Source organism: Jaculus jaculus, chromosome 11 (genome assembly GCF_020740685.1).
Source record: "Jaculus jaculus isolate mJacJac1 chromosome 11, mJacJac1.mat.Y.cur, whole genome shotgun sequence".
NCBI lineage: Eukaryota > Metazoa > Chordata > Mammalia > Rodentia > Dipodidae > Jaculus > Jaculus jaculus.
The window spans coordinates 76,254,420-76,279,139 of NC_059112.1; the positions used below are offsets into that span (position 1 = coordinate 76,254,420).

Consider the following 24,720-nt stretch of genomic DNA (forward strand, 5'->3'; position numbering starts at 1 on the left):
AGGCGTGCACCACCACGCCTGACTTATTAAAATATTTTTATTAAAAAAAAGAGTTGTGCATTAGTTATCAAAACTGTCCTAGAGAGGCAGGATTTTGGGTCCAGGGAAGGATTAAATTCCATAAACATGTTAAAGATTAAAGATCCTAAGCTCATGGACTCCAACGTCTGGATTATTACCTGCATTAGTAAGGAATTAAAAACACTGACTCTGGGAATAAATTAGGAATTAGGAGATTTATTCTAGAAATTATTCGGATCCAGAGGGAAGGCTAGTTTAAGGACTCATGTCAGAAGGGAATTATCCCCCTTTTCCTTCTTGAATGGGGGGATGAAAGAAAAATCTCCTTCACATACCGAAATTTCTTGGAAACAATCCCCTGAAGAATCTCTCTCTCTCTCTCTCTCTCTCTCTCTCTCTCTCTCTCTCTCTCTCTCTCTCTCACACACACACACACACACACACACACACGGAAGGCAAAAGATAAGACCTAAGCCACAAGATCCCTTTCTCCTTCACACTCACATGGGGATCAGAAAAGACTAAGAGGTAACACAGAACTTCCGGGGGGGGGGGGGGAGGGAGGCACAGAGTGACTTACCCATGGTGTTCCTGCAGATTCAGAGGATGGAGGGGACTGAAGAAGAGAATGACCCAGGCCCCTAGACTCTCCGTGGATCAAACATGCCAATAGGATGCGCCTCCTCATCAGACTAATGTGTGTATGGGAGAGGTTGGTGGGTTTTAAAAGCTGACTCAGGAGGGACCAGGCCACAGGTGTGCTAAGCTGAGGAAGAAGCCCAAAGCTTTTGCTGAGGAGTTGCTTGTAGCCATCTTGGATAAGGATGGATCAGCATAGGATCTAGTCCTATCAAGACAGGCAAGGTGTTGTCTACCTGGGCTTCTGTTCCTGCTGACTACACATGAAACAAACAAACAAAAAAAAAAAACAAAAAAAAGATTTTCCTCCTGTGCTTCTTTACTAGTGGCACACAAACAACAGCAATGAGTTTCCACTTCTCTCTGTCTCTCTTTCTTCTCTTCTCTCTTCCTACAATTTGTTAGCAATCAGTCACAACTAGTTTCAGGAATAATTTATTTTTCTCAAGTTTCCCAGACACTAATATGGAAGCAGTTATTTAGGATTTTTAAAAGCAACTTGCCATATAATATACATGGTAACAAATTTAAAATGACTTTATCCTGAAATTGCCATTTTAAGACAATTTTATAGTGTGAAGAAAAGCACAATGTTGCAATATTTTAAGTGTTTTGGCCTTTTTCAGTTCTCAAAAATAGCCTTTATATTTCCTTTTGACTTTTAGGAACTTATTAAGATGGTCTTTCCCTGGAAAGTATTTCGACTAAAAGGTCAAAAAAAGTAAGGAGATCTATTATGAAGCTGTACAGATTCAGTGCTTAATTATAAGAGCTGTTACTAGGAAAAGTAGTTAAAAATTTATACACACACACACACACACACACACATATATATATACACACAAATATATGACTTTCATTTATTTTGCTATTGTATTTTTGCAAGGATAATCAAACTTTCAGTGATAAATCAAAATTACAAATAAACCAACCTTTTTTTTTTTACTGTTATTGTATGAAAATTGTATATAGTACCAAACCAAATGCTATTAAATCTAATTATTAAATCTTTAAAATGTTGATCTACAAATCATTTTAAACATCACCAAAAAGAAAAAATGTTCCAGAATATAACCCAACTCTTGTTCACAGTGGTGGTCCCACATATGTTTGTGGACAGTGACTCCACACTCCTCCTGTGCTCTCGCTGTCTCTCCACAATGTCCCGTACAGGTTTCCCTGTGCATGTGATTTGCTTGGATACTGAAAATGATGCTGCCTTATCCATTCTTCTGAGGCTTTCTTCAACAGTGCTAGTCATTCTGCTGTCTCCTACCCTACCCCACAGCCCTATGGTCATATCATGTATCTTTAGATTATCATTTACTTACTGATAACCTTTTCCTCACAGTTGAATAATTATTTTCTTAATGAAAAGATATACATGTTGTTCAAGTGTGCTTATATAATGTCATGCTTCCAAGGTATATTTTCAAGTTCTTAAGACTAATATGGGATAGACAGCCTTTTTCTCAAAAATGTTAATTATTGTTTTTCTATCTTATTCTGTTTTTTTTTTTCTCCTTCTGTGGTATATCCAAGGCTTATTCCTTACTTTAATCTGATCATCACATATATGTGTTCAATTTTCAATTGTCATGTAAAATAGCTTATATATTCAACTTCATACATATGTTGGGAATTCAGATTCCACATGGTTGAAACATGATATCCATCTCATGTTTACTCATTATTTTTACATAACTGATTAAGTAATAGTTGTTGTAATCATTTAATTTTATAACTTAGAAAATTAGCCTACATCCATCTATTTCTCTCTTCACCCTATAATCAAACTCTTAGGAAGCATATGTAGTCTCTTCAATTACCTTTCTGTAGCCTTTGTTACTAAGAACATGTATGTATGCACACACACGCACACACTCACATGCACACACACACACACACACAAAATCAGTAGATATATCAGAGGATATTTGCTGAAACTCCAGCAAAGAATGGTGTCCTAAAAGTGTAGCTCACTGGTAAGTTTTACTTTTAGTTCCCACAATCAAAAAAAAAAAAAAAAAAAAAGACCAAATTAACAAATAAGTGCTGTGGATATACTAACAAAACATGTTAGTAATTTTAAAGATTCAAGATACAGAAAATGGTGTCCTTGATTGTGAACAAGAGCCAAATCTAAAGTTCCCTCTGTTACCATCAGGAGGATGTCTGACCTGTATGCATCTTAGTTTCAGCCTCCAGCTCTTCCAGAAACTTTATTTTGGGGTTGGAGAGGTGACTTAGCATTAAAGGTACTTGATTGCAAAGCTTACTGGAAGCTAAGGTTTAATTTCCTAGCCACTCTCCTAATGTTGGAACAGCATTTATTTAAAGCAGCAAAAGATCCTGGTGTGCCCGAACACACACATGTACACACACACACACACATAAATAAAAAGAGAGAACTTATTTTTCTGTGAATCATTTATACATAAAATCACAAATTGAACATTTTTTTTATTTTTTCCAAAAATCACATGAAGAATTGGATAATTCAATGTAAATTAATTTATAATTCTAAAATATTACTATTAAATATTGTATGCATGTATGTATGTATATATATATATATATATATATATATATATATATATATATATATAATTTTCCAAACACTGCTCTATTTTTCTGTTCTGTTTCTTGTCTTTTCCTGTGAATGTGTGAACACATGTGTGTTTGTCAGATGCACACGCACAAGTAAACCTTGGAGTAAACTATGTGAATAGACTAAATTATTATCAAACTCCAGATATCCTTCTGGCTCAACCTGAGATTACAGATATATGTGACTACATCCAGCTTTTATGGGGGTGGCAGGAATTTAAACACAGATCCTCATGCTTATACAGCCAAGCACATTACCCACTGAGCCATCTTCTCAACCATTAACTTCCTACTTTTTCACCTGTACACAAAATGCTGTAAGAAAATGGAACAAAGCACATTTCTTAAAGTTTGCTTCTTGGCCATCTACTCTACGACCCTCAGGAGACACATGACAGAGAAGGGATCTTTACAAATGGCCATTAAATTTCTTGTTACTAAACTGCTCAAAAATTCTTGGAAGCCGGGCATGGTGGCACATGCCTTTAATCATGGCACTCAGGAGGCAGAGGTAGGAGGATTGCCATGAGTTTAAGGCCACCCTGAGACTGCATAGTGAATTCCATTTTAGCCTGGACTAGAGTGAAATCTTACCTTAAAAAAACAAAAAAAAAAAAAAAAAAAAAGAAAGACAGAAAAGAGAGAGAGAGAGAGAGAGAGAGAAAGAAAAGAACAGTAGTTGATAGACTTGTAAAATGGCTCACCAGATAATGTACTTCTGGGCAAGCATGAATCCCTCAGCTTAGTTTACCAGCACTTGCATCAAGCCCATATTATAACATTAACATTTGTAACTACAGCCAGATACTGGGTTGGCAAGAAAGTTTGAGATAACAGAATTGTCAGGTAGAAGACCAACATATAGAACAGTAAAAGAAACATGGTTGCTATAATTAAGTCACTCTATTCTTCAAACTTCAACCAAAAGCACTTACAGCACTATACTCAGTAACTGCAGCATAGAACAAAAATAAATAGTAAAATTAACTGAGAATATTTAGTTAAGCTATTTGTATCTAACTGGATCTCTATCTCTAGCTGTCTATGTCTATACCTATATCAATAAAATCCATTAACAAAGTGAGGATACACTAGGTAGTATAAGCAAAGTAAAATATTTGAACTACTCAGCATTAATAATATATATCCTATATGGAAGTTTGGAAAGTTATCTTCAACTATGGAAATTTAAGCACAAATAAATGCAAAAATACAGAAATAAGACAGGAATCAGTATCATTACCCTCACTACCTAATGGTTCTGTAAATAAAAGCAAAACATGGGCTTGGAGAGATGGCACAGTGATTGAAGTCATTTGTTTGTAAAGCTGATCTGAGTTTGATTTCTCCAGTACCCAGGTAAAGCTGGATGCATGAGGGTGATCCATTGCATTTAGAGTTCATTTACATTGGCAGGAGGCCTTGGCATGCCTATTCTGTCTCTCTCTCTAAAATAATAAATATAAAGAAATAAATAAAAGCAAAACAAGTACATCATGTGTGAGAGAGAAAGTACTCATGAAATGACTAAAGTCTTTAAAAATTATTTTCAGTAGGAAATTTTAAAATTCTATATCCATTGGATAGAATAATTAAATAAATTATGAAAATATCTATGGCACTGAATAAAATAAAATATAAAACAAAATAATTTCAAATATTTTTTACAAGATTAGACACTGACATTTGAGAAAGACATTTAGGAAGCATTCTGGAAGAAAAAGAATTTGAATGAGAACATGATTAAGGTTATGAAGTCAGGAATGTGCATACTAGGGGAAAGAAAATCAATAAAAGGAGTGTTGGGACCACATTATGAGAAACTGGAAATTAAATTGTGTGTGCTGATATATGTGACTACATCCAGCTTTTATGGGGGTGGCAGGAATGAGTTGTTGTGTGCTGAGTTGATATAGTTCATAAAGAATAGCATCAATGTTTGATGTAAAATGATCCAAAAGATGAATATCTTCTTACATCAGGTTGTATCTCAACAAACAACTTCCATGTCTCTTTTGTACAGCATTTCAAATGACCTCCAATTCTTGAAGGGTTACTAAATGATATATGAAGCACCTGCCACTGTGATCCTCTAATGGCTTATTTGGCAAAAGTTAGTAATTAGAATAATTATTGAAAGCTACTTGAAGTTGTTAACAAATAATTAAAAATTCAGGAAGGGAAAACCTGTCATTTTAGAAAAACAAAACACTAATATTAGGTACTTTAAATTGAGTAAATCTGAAAACACTATGCATTGGTGTCAAAACAAATCAGAAGCCTTAGTGCAACTATTCTTTCCCCTGATGTTACCTCGTGACTGGACAACCATTCCATGTCTATCATCACCATATATGTGAACACTTTTGAAGGTGGTTTAATAATGTGTTTGTTGATTTACATCAAACAACTTTGTGCATAAATGGTTTTTACCTTTGCCTGAAAGATTAATTGTGCCAGTAGTGAATTTAGCACTCTTATAGGAACATTGCAAATGAAGACAATGGAGATTCAATGTGAAGAGAAAGCATGAATTAGGTCAAGGAGTACCCATGAGAATGACTCTGTGGAAAACAGAGTTTCAAAAGCTAATAACCATCTCATACATACTATGTGAAGGAACATAAAGAGCTTATCTGGAGCAGAAAACTTCAATTTGGGGTTGCCATATATAAAGTGTGAATGGACTCTGATTAAGCAATCCAAAACACAAAGGACAAAATAAGAAAGCATGCATACAATAATTATGGAGTAAAGCTAATAAATCTACACTGACCACAATATTTAATTTAATTGATAGACATAATACATAATCATGCAGACTACTTTATAACCATGAAGGTAAAAAAGTATCAATTAACAAAAAAGGCAAAGTATGCAAGCATGAAAACAAGGAATGTGAATCAATGAGTTAAATATTTCAAAAATGTTTTGTTTTGAAAATTTGTAGAATATATATTTTAATTTGATGATTTCTGTGTTGAAATGTAACTGTATATTCTCAAATTTGGTTTATTGTAAAAATTATTTCAGTTTGCCATATCTTTATAGTAAACTATTCATTTGTAGAAAACAAAATACTCATGTAAGGAAACAGAATAGCTTCAGAATTAGACATAATATATGATTGAGTCTGTCTGAAAGACTTATATAGTTCTCCTGATAAAATAAATGGCACATTTGTGTTCCAACTTCCATGAAAATAGATCTTATGGAATAATAATTATGGGATTTATTGGATTTTCTAGGAAGCATTGTAATTATCTCATACATCTGACATAACTAGTGTTTATTACCAGCAACAGTAGTAATCATTTTCTAATATTATTGGTGTCCTGAAGATACATTTCCAGTTAAATGGAAAAGATGATTTCATAGTCTAACAGTCCTTTAAAAATCTTGATAAACTTTTGTATAGAAAACACACTTCCTGCCAAGATGTTGACTGCCTAGCTTAGCTGTGCTGCAAGTCCTGGGGAAAGAAAGGCAAGACATTAGGGTTCACTGGGACTTTTAGGGGAGAGAAATCTCCAATAGTCAGTGGGAGATTACAGAGGGGGGAAACAGGGATTTGCTAATCCCCTCATGGGTGCGTAGCCAACCCCTTCCCCCCTAATAGCCGACTTATGCACAGTGCTGCCAAACACTGATCAATCTCTGTGTGTGGAAGATTAGACTGCTCTGCCCATTGACCTCTTACTACTCTGGCCACTGAATGTTCAGTGAGTCCTGGCAATAACAGGGAATCACTGATTCCCTCAGGAGCGGGTAGGCCACCTCTCCCACAAGTACTCACCATTTCCATAGCACAACCGCGTACAGATCAAACCCTGTGTGTGGAAGCTTAGACTGTTCCACCCACTCGCTCGCTTACTGCTCCTGCCTCCATACTTTCAATGAGTCCATTCCAACAGCAACTGCCACACAAGCTCAGACGGTGTCCCTCGCTTGCTTCAGGTCAGGTGCCATCCACTACCTGTCTGTGCACTGGCCAGCTGCCATTGTCCTGTGGCTGGGGAACACAGACTGCTTCCAAATCTCAGTGTTCCCAGGACAAGTTTGGGTTGCTTCAGTGATTTGTGCCTCAGTGTCTCTCCTAGCTCAAACACAGGCAGCTTTGGTGTATAGCTTGAGAATTCACACAACTTTGGCACCCCTGCCAGGCATTAGATCAGGCGGCTTTGGCAAGTGAGAGCCAAAGCCCAGGCTGCTTGGCAGATGCTCCAGGCTGCCTCAGATTCCCATTGTGCTTGATCCCAGGCTGATCCACCCACCCATATGCCCATAAACCATCATGAGCAGACCACAGTGCAAAAGAAATTACATGACAAATCAAATGCAAGAAAATCCAGTTAGATCACATACTGTGACAATGAATATATCTAACCAAAACATAGAAGAGTCATTAGGATCAGAACATCAAATTGAAGCTATGAGCAGTACAACCCTGACCAACCTACTGGTAAAACTTGCAGGAAAGCAACAAAGAACCAATAATTGTGTACATGCTGCCATCACTAAAATAGAGCTAATAGATAAGAAATTGGAAGGAGTTCAAAGAGAGTTAAATAATTTGAGGGAAAGTGAAAAAAAAAAAAAAAAGAAGACCTCAAAAATTAGCTGGCCATGCTAAATGAAGACAGAAAGAAATGGAAGAATGAATTCCAAGAATCATCAAGAAAATCAGAAAATGATGTGAAAAGGGAGCTTGACAGAGGGATGGAAATTATACATAGAAAAGTAGTAGAAAATGCAAACTTAATTAAACAAGTCCAAATATCTCTAGAAGCTCTCAAGAATAGAGTCAGCAAAGTAGAGAATACAAATTCTGATCTGGAAGACAAGATGGAAGAAACAGTTCTAGAGTTCAAAAATTTAAGTAAGCTCAAAAGTCCTGTGAACAAAACATGAGGGAATGGTGGAACACACATAAAGGTCCTAATATCAGGGTCATTGGAATACCAGAAGGACAAGAAATTCAGACCAAAGGTATGGAGAACTTATTTAACAAAATAATTGAAGAAAACTACCCCAGTCTCTTAAAAGAAAGATCCATCAAGATACAAAAAGCCAATAGAACTCTAAACAGACTGGACCAAAGGAGAAACTCTCCAAGACATATTGTCACTAAGACTCTAAACATTGACACCAAAGAGAAAATCCTAAAAGCAGCTAAGAAAAAGCAGCACACCATTTTCAGAGGTAACACCATCAAAATTACTCCAGACTTCTCAATGGAAAACCTGAAAGCTAGAAGGGCATGGAATGAAACAATGCAAAGTCTAAGAACCTATAGCTTCCAACACAAACTTGTCTACCCAGCAAAAGAATCCTTCATAATAGATGATGAAAGAAAAACTTTCCATGACAAATCTCAGCTTTACAATTTATATGAACACAAAACCAAACCTACAGAGAGTATTTCATGAAATTCTCCACAGAGAAGAAACAAATAACCAAACTCAAATGCCTACAAGAAGCAGATCACAATAACCAAACTCAGAGTAGGCACAAAAAACTTCAAAGTCCATGAAAACACCAACCCATATTTACCATCACAATATGGCAGGGATCAACTCAAATCTCACAGGCATTACCCTAAATATTAATGGCCTTAATTCACCCATCAAGAGATATAAGCTAGGGCTGGAGAGATGGCTTAGCAGTTAAGCACTTGCCTGTGAAGCCTAAGGACCCTGGTTTGAGGCTCGATTACCCAGGACCCACATTAGCCAGATGCGCAAGGGGGCACATGCATCTGGAGTTCATTTGCAGTGGCTGGAGGCCCTGGCATGCCCATTCTCTCTCTCTATCTGTCTCTCTCTCTGCCTGTCTCTCTCAAATAAATAAATAATAAAAAAATAAACAGAAAAAAAATTAAAAAAAGAGATATAAGCTAATAGAATGGATCAAAAAATTAGACCCCTGAATCTGTTGTTTTCAAGAAACCCACCTCACCAATAAAGACAGACACTTCTTCAGGGTGAAAGGGTGGAAAATAACATAATTCCCTGCCTTATATCAGATCACAATGCTATATTGCTAGAAATCAATAACAAAAGACCCACCAAGATTCCCAATGGCACCTGGAAACTGAATATCACACTTTTAAACAATAAATGGATAGCGGATGAAATAAAACATGAAATTGCAAAATTTATGGGCTTGAATGACAATGAGAACACATCATACCATAACTTATGGGACACAATGAAGGTGGTCCTCAGGGGAAAATTCATAGCACTCAATGCCTTCATAAAAAAGACAGAAAGATCCCAAATCAATAACCTAACTATACACCTAAAGGCACTGGAAAAACAAGAACAATCCAACCCAAAGAGCTACAGAAGGAAAGAAATAATTACAAACAGAGCAGAAATTAATGAATTGGAAACCAAGGAAACAATTAAGACAATTGACAAAAACAAAGAGCTGGTTCTTTAAAAAAATAAACAAGATTGCCAAACCACTAGCCAATTTGATCAAGATAAAAAAGGAGAAACTTCAAATTAACAAAATTCAAAATGAAAAAGGAGAGATAACAACAGACGTAAGTGAAAATGGGAGAATCATCAGGACTTATTTCAAAAACCTCTACGCCACAAAACTGGATAATGTGGAGGAGATAGATAAATTCCTGGATGCATACCATGTATCAAAGCTAAACTCAGAGCAGATTCATCACCTCAATGAACCCATCACACTCACGGAGATTGAAAAAGTAATAAAAAACCTCCCCAAAAAGAAGGGTCCAGGACAAGATGGCTTGTCAGCTGAATTTATCACCTTCATGGAAGAACTCAAACCAATCTTCCTTAAACTGTGCCACACAATTGGATAACAGGGAAAGTTACTCCACACCTTTTATGAACCTAGTTCACAGAGGAAGAAATATAAATTGCAAACAAACAAGATAGTGTTCATTATCCTAATCATCAGAGAAATGCAAATTAAAACAACTATCCACCTTACCCCAATAAAGATAGCAAGAATCAAAAAATCAAGTGAACATAAATGTTGGCGAGGATGTGGAGAATTAGGAACACTCATCCACTGTTGGTGGGAATGTAGGAAGGTACAACCACTTTGGAAAACAATATGGAGACTCTTGTAAAACCTGACTATAGAGATACCAACAGACCCAGTTATTACCATACTGGACATCTACCCTAAAACCTTCAAACCACAGACACTTGAGAGATTTGCTCAGCCATGTTTGTAGTGGCTCAATTCATAATAAATAAGAGCTGAAATCAACCCAGATGGCCATCACTAAAAGAATGGATAATTAAGATGTGGTATATCCACACAAAAGAATTCTGTATATCAGTAAGAATAATGACACAATGAAATTTGTGGAAAAATGGTTGGACCTGAAACAGATCATTCTCAGTGAACTTACCCAGTCTAAGAAAAAAAATCACCACATAGTCTCACTCATCTAAAGCACCTAACCTCAATCCACCCAAGATGCTTTACATACCCAGCAAACATCTCATGGACTAAACAATAGGATGGGTGTGGAGTGAGGGGATGGCAATGGAGGGATGAGAAACACAAATCTAGACCCAAATGGCAATGGTACCATAAAATTCTACTTCCTAAATGGCAGACCTAATGGCCGAACCTTCACCAGGCCCTGACAGGGAACCCTGAACCACAAGGCACTGAGAGGGTATGATGAACACTAACCTTAATCTTTTATATCTTCCCTCCCTAACTCTCTCTCTCTCTCTGTCTCTCTGTCTCTTCTCATTAGCTCTTGTATATTAGTTATCTTTTCCTCCTTTGGTTAGTTTCCACTGGCCTGTAACTCCCAGTACCAGCATGTGGCTACCATCCACAATGAGCTTTAGATCAGAGAGACCTACAAATGCAATATTGGCACACAGCCATGGTGGGGAACCAACTGCTCTGGATTTGGCTAACTGATCCCCTCAGTGGTACAAGACCCATAGCTGGAGCTGGGAAACAAGTCAGAACCACATCCAAAAATAAGCCCACTGTCCATTATCAAGCTATCATCAATCATGGGCAACAAGAGGGCCTACACCTATTAAATTCTATATATAAAAAAAAGTAAGGGTTATCTCATTTGTTCTGCTTCTAACTTACTCTCCATTGGAGAATATGCTTCTCTTTTTTCAGATAGATGTAGACCCTAAGGAGAGAGCCACCCTGTCATACCTCAAAAGGGCCCCAGATGAAATTAAGAAAAATTGGCAAAACAAGCACGGGTGCTGTTTTCCTGATGAGCTGGATACCAGAAAAACGGGGAAGGAGACCAACACAGAGAAAAATCAACTCCTACCAAATCAAAGAGCCAGAGCTTCAGAGGCCCCCAACACCTCATCACTGAAGCAGACTAAAAATGAACCCAACATGGCTCAGGGAAATTTTTTGGAAGAGGGGGCAGAAAGAATGTCAGAGCCACATGTTGGGTCATGATATGCAGAGACATTTATCTTACCCATAACTGTGGGTAACTCCACAATGCATGACCCATATACCTCAACAAGGAGGGGCCAAGGGGAGGGGGTAAGTCATGGATGAGCCCTATAATGGTACCAAACTGACTGTATTTGCAGAATACAAAACTAATTAATAAAAAATAAATAAATTATAAATTTAAAAAAAAGAAAGAAAGAAAACACAATTAGAGCCAGGTGCGGTGTTGCATGCCTTTAGTTTCACCACTTGGGAGGCAGAGATAGGAGGATCACCATGAGTTTAAGGCCACCATGAGAATACATAGTTAATCCCAGGTCTGCCTAGGCTAGAGTGAGACCCTACATCAAAAATACAAAAATAAATAAATAAAAAATAAAAACAGAATTAGTTTTAATCACAATTTATATAATGTCTTAAAAACTCAGTTGACAATTTTTTTTTTTTTCTGATCAAGAAATAGCACTATAAACATGGTTGAGCAAATCTTTTTGGACTGAGGCTTGATGGTTTTAGGGCACATGTCTAGTAAGGAATTAACTGTGTCTGTTGGAAACTTTATAGTCAGCTTTATAGGAGTCTCCATATTGTTTTCCAAAGTGGTCGCACCATCTTACATTCCCACTAACGGTGAATGAGGGTTCCTATTTCTCCACATCCTCACCAGCATTGAATTTCATTTAATTTTTTGATGTTTGCTGTCCTTACTGGGGTAAGGTGGAATCTCATAGTTGTTTTAATTTGCTTTTCCCTGATGATTAGGGATATGAACATTTTCTAAGGTGTATGTTTGCCATTTGTATTTCTTCCTCTGTGAGCAACTGCCCAGCTTTTTGCCCTATTTTGTGAGTGGGTTGTTTGACTTTTTATTGTTTAGGTTTTTCAGTTCTTTGTAGATTCTAGAGATTAGGCCTTTGTCAATTGGATATTCAGCAAATATTTTCTCCCAGTCTGTGGGTAATCTATTGGCGTTGCTTATTGTATGTTTGATGTGAAGAAACTCCTCAGTTTCATGTGATCCCATTGGCTGAGTGATTGTTTAAAATCCTGTGCTACTGGGGTTTTGTTCAGGAAGTTTTTTCCCATTCCTTTATCATGTAAAGTTCCTCCTATATTTTCTTCCAGTAGTAGCTGTGTTTATAGCAGCTCAATTCATAATAGCTAAGAGCTAGAATCAACCCAGATGTTCATGATGAGACGAATGGATAACTAAGATGTGGTATGTCTACACAAAGGAATTCTATACAGCAATAAGAAAAAAAAAAAACCTACACAATGAAATTTGAAGAAAAATGTTTGAACCTGGAACAGATCATTCTCAGTGAACTTACCCACTCACAGAAAGATAATCACAGCATATTCTCACTCATCTACAGCACATAACCTGAATCTATGCAAGATGCCAACATACCTAGCAAGCATCTTGAGGACTGGACAATGGGGTGAGTGAGGAGGGTGCAGAGGGCGAGGGAGCAGGTGGGAGACACAAATCTGGACCCAAACATCAATGGTATCATAAAATTCTATACCCTAAAGTGCAGACCAAATGGTTAAACCTTCACCAGGACCTTATAGGGAACACCTGAGTCACAAGCCACTGGAGAGGGTATGATAAAGACTGACCTTAATCTTCTACAGCCCCCCCCCCCATTCTATCTAACTCTTTTATATTACTTATCTGTTTCTTCCTTCTCTTCATGAGCACTGACCTGTAACTCCCAGTACCAGCAGGTGGCTATCATTCCCAGTGAACTTTTTATCAGAGAGACATGCAGGGTTTCCTAAAAGAATGACAAATTTCTGTCAGATTATTTGATAACCTGCCAAATGTTAGTGGTAAGACCCTATTGCTGAAGACACCATATGCAGTTGACACGTAATATGGAGTGACATTGCTGGAAACTGGAAAAGAGTCAGCACCAGACAGTCAGTGTGTCTAGTGCCCGAAGTTGCTACATGGGTGACTGGGGGAAATGACTAATATCTGTCCAAACAACTCATGGTCTAACCTACTTAGCAGCAAATAACCTGTTGTGATGCTCATACAAGTGCAATAGAGGCACACAGCCATTGTGGGATATCAACTGTTCTTTATTTGGCTAACTGGTCCATTCAGTGGAACAGAACCCATAGCTGGAGCTGGAAAACAAGTCAGAACCAGATCCAAAAATGATCCTGCTTTCCATTATCAAGCTATCACCAATTGTGGGCTCCAAGAGGTCCTACTCATATTAAATTCTCTCTAAAAAAATAAGGATTATCCCATTTTTCTGGTGCTAGTCTTACTCTCTGTTGGAGAATCTGCTTCTCTTTTTCAGATAGATGCAGATCCTAAGGACAGAACCATCCCATCATACCTCAAAAGGGCCCCACCTGAATCTAAGAATAATTGGCACAACAAGCAAGGGTGCTATTTTCTTGGTGAACCTCATACCAGCCCAAAGATGAAGGAGACAGACACAGAGAACAATCAAACCAGATATCCAGAGACACAGAGGCTCCCAAGACCTCATCACTGAAGCCGACCTAAAATGAACCCAATATGGCTCAGGGAAATTTGTGGAAGAGGGAGTGGAAAGAATGTCAGAGCCACATGTTGGGTCATGATACACAGAGACATTTCCTCCTACCCATAACTGAGGGTTAACTCCATAATGCATGACACATATACCTCAAAAAGGAGGGGCCAGGGAGAAGAGGGAGGACAGGGAAGAGGCTAACAATGGTACCAACTTGACTGTATTCACTGAGTACAAAAGTAATGAATAAAAAAAGAAAAAAGAGTAAAAACACAAAAAAGAAAGGGCACTAGGAATCTTTTTGAGAAGATGAAATAAGAAATTATCTCTTTCCTATTTGGCTTCACATCCTTTGGTTTTCCAGCCTGCACTCTTGACAGTCTTTTAAATGACTTTACCTCAGACTTGAAGGTCAGCTACTGGCTGGGAGAAGATTAGGATACAGAGTAGAAAATGCAAGGACTTCATAGATAAGATCAAGCACTTCATATGCAAAGTATATTTTACTTTTCCAAACAAATGTCAAGAATCCTCAACATCACTGGGCATAGTGGTGGCACAAGCCTTTAATCCCAGGATTTGGGAGGCAGAGGAAGGAAGATCATTGTAATTTAAGGACAGCCTGGAGCTACAGAGTTCCAGGTTAGTCTGGGATAGATTGAAACACTAATGTGAAAAAATAAATAGGCAAAAAAGAACTCACAAAACCTTAGCTACAAATTCATTCTTCATTTTATATTCTGTGAATTCAGGAGTGATATGTTTAATTCATGCATTAGGTAAATCAAAACTGATGAGTCCATGAAATAAAGTTGTGTCAAATTCAATTTATTTCTGTTCAGCAAATGTTCCATTTGTGATATTTTCCATAATTGTGCTTATTTAATCAAAGATAAGTAATGCAATTTCAAACTGAAAACTGATTGATAAATTAGACATAACCTACATATTACTGAACATCAAATGATTTTTCTGTAAGTTACTAAAATTAATGGGAGTTTCTAAGCCATATTTGGATTTTGGTAGTTTTTAAATTATATTTTATTTTTATTCATTTATTTGAGACCAAAAGGGGTGAGGGAGCGAGAATGGATATGTCAGGTCTTCTGTTCACCTCAAATGAACTCCAGATGAATGTACCAACTTGTTCATCTGGATTTACTTGGGTAATGGGTAATTGAGCCCCTGATATTAGGATTTCCAGGCAAATGCCTTAACTGTTGAGGGATCTCTACAGCCTGGATTATGGTAGTTTTTAAGTAGTACAATTTTGATAACAACTGCCAAATTAAAAATCATATATATGCTTGTGTATTTTTTTCTACATCATATCATATTATCTTTAAAGTCAATGGTTCCCTTCAGTTCTCTTTACTTTTGCACTCTATTGCTGCAGAAATTGATCTTGGCTCCTCTCACAGCTTTGGAAGAAAATTTACGTTATCTTAACTCCAGGATCAGCATGGACGAATTGTATTGTTTCCTGTCATTGGAGCCAGCACTGTCTTACCTTTGCCAAGATGAAAAGGATCCAAGCTTGGAAATTATGGCAAATTAGCATCTACAAAAACAGTGAAACCTCACCAAATAAAATTGGGAGCTCCTTTAAACAGTATTTGCATCTACTGAAAATTTTGCTTTTAGGTACCTAGGAAGCTCATTTCCCACAAGAAGCTAAAATAAAAATATTTCTCAGGTAACACAATTTCAAAGATTAAATATTCCCCAAAGTATATGATCCTGTATGATCCTCCATCCTGGCATGCAATGTTCTCTGCATGCATTCTTCCACATGATATCAAGTCCTTCTCTCCTTTCAACCTTGTTACTTAATTAATCAATAAGGTGACATCCTGAAAATAGAGCAGCAAACAAGTAGGCCTACCTCTTCCTTGTCCTAATCTTAACCTAAAATAATAACCTAGCATACTATGAGAAAAACTTGACTTTGGTTTGTTTGTTCATTTGATAAGTATTTAAACATAGGCCTAAGTTGAGTTGAGAGTGAAATCCCCCAAGTGTTAGATGTTGACTGACATGACTCAGTGTAGTTGAAGTGACCAAACAGCAGTGTGGGGACACTCTGTCACATAGTAATTCTTAAACAATCATCTTGACTAGGGAATAATAATTTTACTCCCTGATCCATATCAGAGGCACGTGAAGCAAACTGGTATCTTCATAGATCAATGTGGGCAAGGAAGGACTCCCAGAGAATGATTACTAGTAGAAGATCAAATGACTGTTAAGTGAGAGTCATGAGCCCATGATTACCATACTCTGATACTGAGGAGAATGAGCAGCAAGCAGTAGTCAGGATTAGTAATCATGTGTGTGTGTGTGTGTGTGTGTGTGTGTGTATATATATATATATATATATATATATATATATATATATATATATATACACATTATATATATGTATGTATGTATAGTTAGATAGATAGATATCTCCATGTTGCTTAAATGTGGAATTAGTATGCTGATGTCAAAAAAGAAAATATTCTTGTAAATGAAAGCATTGTCACTATTTGATAAATATTAAATTGCCCTTCCAATTATATCCCTTGCTACTAAAGCATGAATAGAATATCCACATGTGATTTCTTCACATACACTCTAAGGATATTGTGTGATTTTACATAGTATTATTTTCTTCTATACTTATTTCACTCACATAGACTTAACATAAGAATTGAGAGTCTGGGTGCTGGACTCAGCATCCAATGAATTTGATCATAAAATTTCTTCATATACAATTTTAAAATAAAGACTTATATCAATCAGCATTTGTGCTGGTGTGCTAAAGAAAATGTTTTATTTATATTTTATTATATTTTTGCTTGTTTGTGTGCATGTGGCACAGTGTTTGAGGCATAATCATGTGTTAACACCAACCATCAAAATTCCAAAATTGCCAGGCATGGTGGCAATGCATGCCTTCAATCTCAGCACTTGGATGGTGGAAGTAGTAGGATATCCATGAGTTTGAGACCACCCTGAGACTACATAGTGAATTCCAGGTCAGCATGGGCTAGAACAAAATCCTATGTCAAAAAAAAAAGCAAAGAAACAAAAATTTCTAAAGTTAAAGACTTCAGAGATGGCTTAGTTCTTTGCTTTCCTAGACAGCATGAGAGCCTTTAAGGGTGTGAAATCAGGGGTTTGAAACTAGATCCCACATAAATAGCTGGGAATGCTCACATGTGCCTATAACCCCAGTCCAGCAAATGGGAGCAAAGATACCAGGGAATTTCCCATGCTGGTGAAAAACAGCAAGCTCCAGTATGAGTAAGAGACTATGGCTTAAAATCAGGTTGGGCAGGAAAGTAATTGAACTGGGCAGTGTTTGGCTCGACACTGAGAGGTGCAGGTGCAACCTGTTACAAGCAAGCTCACAGGGTGTCACAAGGACACATAAGCATGTTTATACCACACACACCACAGTGCACTCACATGTGCATGTACACACACACAACACACATGCAGTGTTACACGCACATGCACACAAACAAGCAAAAATATAATGAAATCTAAATAAAACATTTTCTTTAGCACACCAGCACAAATACTGATTGATATAAGTCTTTATTTTAAAATTGTGTATGAAGAAATTTTATGATCAAATCAAGTACAAAACATAATTATCCAGGGAACAAAAGTATTTAAAGATAACATTTTAGGGAGATGGCAAATTAACATGTATTTATTTTAAGTTATTTGACAGCAAAGAGTAGGACACAGAAGAAAATAAACATTTTCTCCTTGTCTGTTTAGAATCTGCAATGTTTCCTAATGCATGCAGTAGAATTTTGGTTAGCTTGTGATTTCATAATGTTGAAGACTTGATCCTGACATGGCAATGGTCCTGAGGTGGAGCGTTGGGTGGGTGATTGGTTCACAAAGACTGCTGTCTTCAGTGGATGGAATCCACTGGTGCATAGTGCCCTTGCAGCATTGAGCAGTGAAAGGGTATATATGACTTGGTGCCCCTTCCTCTCTTTCTTCTCTTCAGTTTTCTTTTTGACTATCTTCTCTTTCCTCCTCTTTATTCTTATTATTTATTTATAACTTTGAACACATACTCCCTTCCAAAATATTCTACCTCAGTCTGGCCAAGAAACTGTGAAGCCACATGACCATTGATTGAACCCTCTGATATAATTAACCCAAATGAGTGAATTATTCTATTTTATTCCTGATTTATTGTACATGCATGTTTTATCAAGTTTATGTTCATAAATTCTAAAACATATCTGTAACAATGAAATATTTCAGGATAAGCAAAGTCATTTCATGAGGCCAGGACCCTATGAAGGACAATTGGACATAATAGATATATTTAAGACTTTTTTAAGGTAATAAACTACTAGCCTCCATAATGGCTTATACACATCTTCTCACAAGGATGACACCACTATTTGAATGACCATGTTTTTTCCCACAAAGGTGAATGGCATATTTCACACACCATCAAATGTAGAGAGTTATAAAATAATTCATTATATGGGTTAATATTCTTGATATTTTAATATATTTATTTATTGGCAAGAATAAAGAGAGAGTGGGCATGTGTGCATGTGTGAGAGAGAATATTAGTGCACCAGGGAATCCAGCTGTTGCAAACCAATTCTAGATTCATGTGCCAACTTGTGCATCTGGCTCACATAGGTTCTGGGAATTTAACCTGTGTTTGGCTTTGCAAGCTGCTAAGCTATATCTCTAGCCCATTTTCTTAATATTTTTGAAAGGCTGAACATGTTACAGTAAGTAGGTTGTGGTAGCATACTCTTGTGATGCCAGTACTCAGGACAATAAGATGGACTTTTTCTTGAATTTCAAGTCAGGTTTGTGTAATTAGTAACCTCAAGCAACAGTATGATACCTGGTCTCAAAAAGAAAATAATTACAGATATTACACTGCATACTTTACATATTTTCTATTCACTTCATGTGTCAAATTTTATTTGATTTTTCTATTATTAAACCATAAGAATAAATTAAGTAGTGGAAAGTTGGGATTTTTTTATCTTATTTTATTTTTTCTCAATTTTTTAAAAAACATTTTCCATGATTATAAAAAATATCCCATGGTAATACCCTCCCCCCCCATTTTCCCCTTTGAAATTCCATTCTCCATCATTCCCCTCCCCATCTCAGTAAGTATCTCTTTTATTTTGATGTCCTGGTCTTTCCCTCCTCTTATGATGGTCTTGTGAGGTAGTGTCAGGCACTATGAGATCATGGATATCGAGGCCATTTTATGTCTGGAGGGAGCATGTTGTAAGGAGTCCAACCCTTCCTTTGGCTCTTACATTCTGAAATTAATATCTAGGATATACAAAGAAATCAAAAAGTTAAATAATAAGAAATCAAACAAGCCAATTGAAAAATGGGCTATGGAGCTAAATAGAGAGTTCTCAAAGGAAGAAATACAGATGGTGTATAAGCATCTAAAAAAATGTTCTACGTCCCTAGTCATCAGGGAAATGCAGATTAAAACTACATTGGGATTCCATCTCAGTTTTTTAAAATATTTTTATTTGTTTATTTTGATAGAGAAAGAGAGAGAGAGAGACAGAGAGAGAATCGGTGCATCAGGGCTTTCAGCCACTGCAAACGAACTCCAGATGCTTGTGCCCCCTTATGCATATGGCTTACATGGGTCCTAGGGAATCTAACCTGGGTCCTTTAGCTTTGCAAGCAAAAGCCTTAACTAGTAAGCCATCCCTCCTGCCCTGATCTTTCAGTTTTCCTTTTTGTTTTTGAATAGGGTTTCACTCTAGCCCAGGCTGACATGGAACTAACTCTGTGGTCCCAGGCTGGCCTTGAACTCATAGTGATCGTTCCACATCTACCTACTATGTGCTGGGATTAAAGGTGTTTACCACCATGCCTAGCTGATCTTTGAATTTAAATTTACTCCTTTCCCAGCTGTAAACTTGTAACTTTTTTTTTTTTCTTTTGTTTTTTTGAGGCAGGCCCTAATCCAGGCTGACCTAGAATTCACTCTGTAGTCTCAGACTGGCCTCGAAATCAAAGAACTCCTCCTATCTCAGCCTCCTGAATGCTGGGATTAAAGGCATGAGACACCACACCCAACAACCTGTAACTTTTTAAAAATCTTGTTTACAGCCAAACTCTATGTCTTAACTACCATGTGACAGTATATTATGGATTCTTCTGACCTTTGTGGCCTATAGAATCACTCCAGGACCTCATTTACCAAAAAGGGGGAGAAACTTTCTTAGCAACCCTTTTTTGTTTGTTTTGATTTTTCAAGGTAGGGTCTCCCTTTATCTTTGGCTGACCTGGAATTCAGTGTAGTTTCAGGGTGGCCTCAAACTCATGGCAATCCTCCTACCTTGGCCTCCCAAGTGCTGGGATTAAAGACGTGCACCACCACACCCGGCTTGTTTTGTTTTTCCAAAACAGGGTCTCACTCTAGCCCAAACTAACTCAGAACTCACTCTGTAGTTCCAGGCTAACCTCTAACTCATAGTAATCCTCACCTGGGATTAAAGGTGTGTGCCACCACACTTGGCACAACCACTCTTTTTTTAAACGTTTTGTGGTTTGATTCAGGTGTCCCCCATAAACTTAGGTGTTCTGAATGCTAGGTCCCCCAGATGATGACAATTTGGGAATTAATGCCTCCTGGAGGCAGAGTATTGTGGGGGTTGGGCTTATGGGTATTATAGCCAGCTTCTTCTTGCCAGTGTTTGTCACACTCTCCTGTTGCTGTGGTCCACCTGATATTGGCCAAGAAGTGAGGTCCACCCTGTGCTCATGCCATCAATTTCTCCTGCCATCATGGAATGTCCCCTCAAGTCTATAAGCCCAAAATAAACCCTTTCTTCCCACAAGCTGCTCTTAGTCGGGTGTTTAATACCAGCAATGCAAATCTGACTGCAACAGAATGTATATTCTAAATCATAAGAATAAATTAAGTAGTGGAAAGTTGGGATTTTTAAAAATATTTAAATCATTTTTATTTATTTATTTGAGAGCGACAGAGAGAGAAAGAGGCAGAGAGAGGTAGAGAGAGAATGGGTGAGCCAGGGCCTCCAGCCACTGCAATCAAACTCCAGACACATGCGCCCCCGTGTGCATCTGGCTAACGTGAGTACTGGGGAATCAAGCCTCGAACTGGGGTCCTTAGGCTTCACAGTCAAGGGCTTCACCGCTAAGCCATCTCTCCAGCCCAAGTTAGGATTTTTAATCCTCTATGGTATAAATGTTTCTTCTGAATTGGTTGTTTCTGTCTGGGTAATTTAAAGATTGTTGCATCTTATAATTGATACCTGAATAAATACATTGAACAGATATTAATTGTTTCTAGATATTTTTCTCAGCAGAGAAGTCTCAGGGGGTGTCACATAGTCTTTCACCTTGGCTTCTTCTTAGACTCCATGTGTCCATTTTCTCCATTTTCTCTGAAAAAATATCTTATGCCACATTGAACATCAAAGCACTTCAGACATACAACTTTATTAGATACACTGAAATATTGAAACCAATAAAAAATGGTGAGCCCCACTATGCCCATTATGTAACCAGTGAATACATGAGTGTAAAGGAGAGATCATGGAGAGTCTAGGTGTACGTCAATCTAAATAAGTGCACATGAAAGCTTAAATATATGAAAAAAAATCTTTCTAAAAGTGCCACAAATACATTTGTTCTTACATATGAGCTATGTTTTTAATGGGGATCTAGCATATTTAAAATAGTATTAAGAACTATTTTCTATTCCTTTAAGCACTTCAAACATATTATCTGAAAGAAGCATATATTATTAATAAAAGTAGATACAGTTTCATGGCAAAAAAATACAACCTGAATTTGATTGCCAGCCACATGGTAATAAAATAAATTGTGCATGCTTAAAGATACCTTAAAAACAGTGGGATTAAATATTAAAAGAAAATATTCTTTCTAAATCAGAATTCCATTTGATACAAATTTAATGCAATGTGATACATGTCATCTTATCTAAATAGGAAGTTGATTGTTATTAGTCAAACTCCCAGATTCAATAAGTGGGAGCCATGCTCTTCCTCAAACAATTTTATCTACCATAGGCCATACTTAATTCACTTGTTAATGGTTATAATAAGCATTACAAAGAGTCTTTTCATTTGTAAGTACCCATAGTCAAGACTTGTAGCAATTATTTAATGATATTTTACAAATTAGCATCTCCGATAAATCGACAAAAGTTTAAAGTACTAACTAAGATCTTTAGTACAACCAAAAAAATTCTTTATTTTATTTTTTAAAATTTTTTATTTATCTATTTAATATAAAAAGAGGGGGAGAGAAAGAGAGTGAAAGGAAACCAAAAAGAATGAAGGGGAAAGCCAGGGCCTCCAGCCACTGGAAGTAAGCACCAGACACATGTGCCACTTTGTATGTCTGACTTACATAGATCCTGAGGAATCAAACCATGGTCATGCTTTGCAGGCAAGTGCTTTGACTGCTAAGCCATCTCCCAGCCCAATAAATTTCTTTAAAAATTATATAAAGAAAACAATCTATAGGATTAACAATATTATTCAAATACAACCATAAATAGACCTATGAAATTCATAATTGTTTTCAAAATCTGAAGAAAAATGAAGTATTTAAAAATCACTTTCTGCCAACATTTTTTCTCAGGAAAGTCCTGAAGACATGAACTCTTATTATTACACACTTTCACAGGTGTACCAGCCAATCAAGGACATAATCAAACACATTAAGAAGTACATAGCCCCACGCACACTTGCACTCGGTCCCCCCCCCCCTTGCTCCAGCCTGGTGTCGATCAGGCCGCAGGCTCCCGGGACAGGACGGCGGAGGAGCGGCAGGCAGGACAGCGAGCTCTCAAGTGTCCTGCGCGTCCCCGCCCCATCCCCATCCCGATCCCGATCCGAGACAGAGACGCGGCCCTCCCCGCGCCGCGAGAGGGGCCCTGGGAAGTGAATTCGGATCCACCTGGGAGGGGGAGTGGACCGTGTCCGCCCCCGCGACGGCCACAGGTTTCATCTTTATCAGAAAGTGAGGAGTCTCAGGACTCATCCGACAGGATAGGATCCTCACAGGAAGCTCACGGGATCCTAGCACGGCGCCCTTCTTACAGAAAAAATTTGAAAGACCTCTCTTCTGAAGAAACAGGAAGCAGAAAAGGAGACATGGAAAATCCTGGAGTTTCAGCTGTTACTTCTATGTCTGTTCCAACTCCCATCTACCAGACCAGCAGCGGACAGGACATTGCCATTGCCCCAAATGGAGCCTTGCAGTTGGCCAGTGAAGGCACAGACGGAGTACAGGGACTACAGACCTTAACCATGACAAATTCAGGCAATCCTCAGCAAGGTACGATTCTCCAGTATGCACAGACCTCTGATGGACAGCAAATACTTGTGCCCAGCACAAGTGTGGTTGTGCAAACTGCATCAGGAGATGTGCAGACATACCATCAGCCACTTGGCTGCCACAAGCTGTGCTGATGACGTTGCCTGTCACTCTTACCTCTCAGGCAACTAAGACAGATGACCCCCAATTGAAAAGAGAAATAGGATTGATGAAAACAGAGAAGCTGCTCTAGAATGTCGAAGAAAGAAGAAAGTGTATGTCAAATGCCTGGAAAATCGAGTTGCAATCCTGGAAAATCAAAATAAAACTCTCATAGAAGAGTTTAAAACTTTGAAGGATCTTTATTCTCATAAAAGTGTTTGATTTTTTTAAAAAGAAAATATTTTTGTGAACTGACCCAAAAATTAGATGGATTTCTTTTTAGTGGAGTTTTATAAAAGTGAAGCTAATTCTTATTTACGCTTTTGCAATGCAAAGGTAAATAAATGTCTTTATGCAAGAGCCCTGGTCACAGGATGAAGCGGCAAATGGCCGTAAGAAGCTACCAGCACAACTGGGGGCTTTGCGAACAAGAAACATCCTCAAGAAGCCAGAAGTGAACTTCAGCAGTTCAAGTTTTCTAAGTCAATCCAAAAATGGCACATAAGGTGAAATTTAGTAAATTGAATTTGTAAATCAATTTACCCTGTATGTACGCATTCCTTACTGTTTCTTGGGATTGGCCTTTTTCAGTTGTATGTGGTTATATGTGTATTTTATTTCTACCAAGAAATTCTCAATTACAAATGTAAAAGAAAACTTGATACATTACTAAATATATAAATTATGTGGTCTGATTGTGTATACCTGTCATATTGTGAAGTTTTTTAGATGAGTTTTTAAAAGTAAGTTTGTTGAATTGGAGAGGATTTTTAAGAATTGGTTAACTGTTTCTAAGGTCTATTCCTAAAAGGCTTGCAAGGTACATGAATGAAGTGGGATGATTTTGTAGCATTTTTTTTTTTTTTTTTATCAGAAAAACAGAAAAAGAACTGTTTTAAAGTTTGATACTTTTAAATAGTTTTTTTTTTTTTTTTTGCCTACTTTGGCAAAGGTGATTTTTACAAATACATACTGATTTCGT

The 24,720-nt window shown here is 37.4% G+C and overlaps 1 pseudogene; it reads left to right on the forward strand.

Annotated features, from left to right (window-relative positions):
- The first annotated feature begins 126 nt into the window (after positions 1-126).
- On the forward strand, positions 127-23,960 carry LOC101595990 (annotated as a pseudogene).
- Positions 23,961-24,720: the final 760 nt, after the last annotated feature.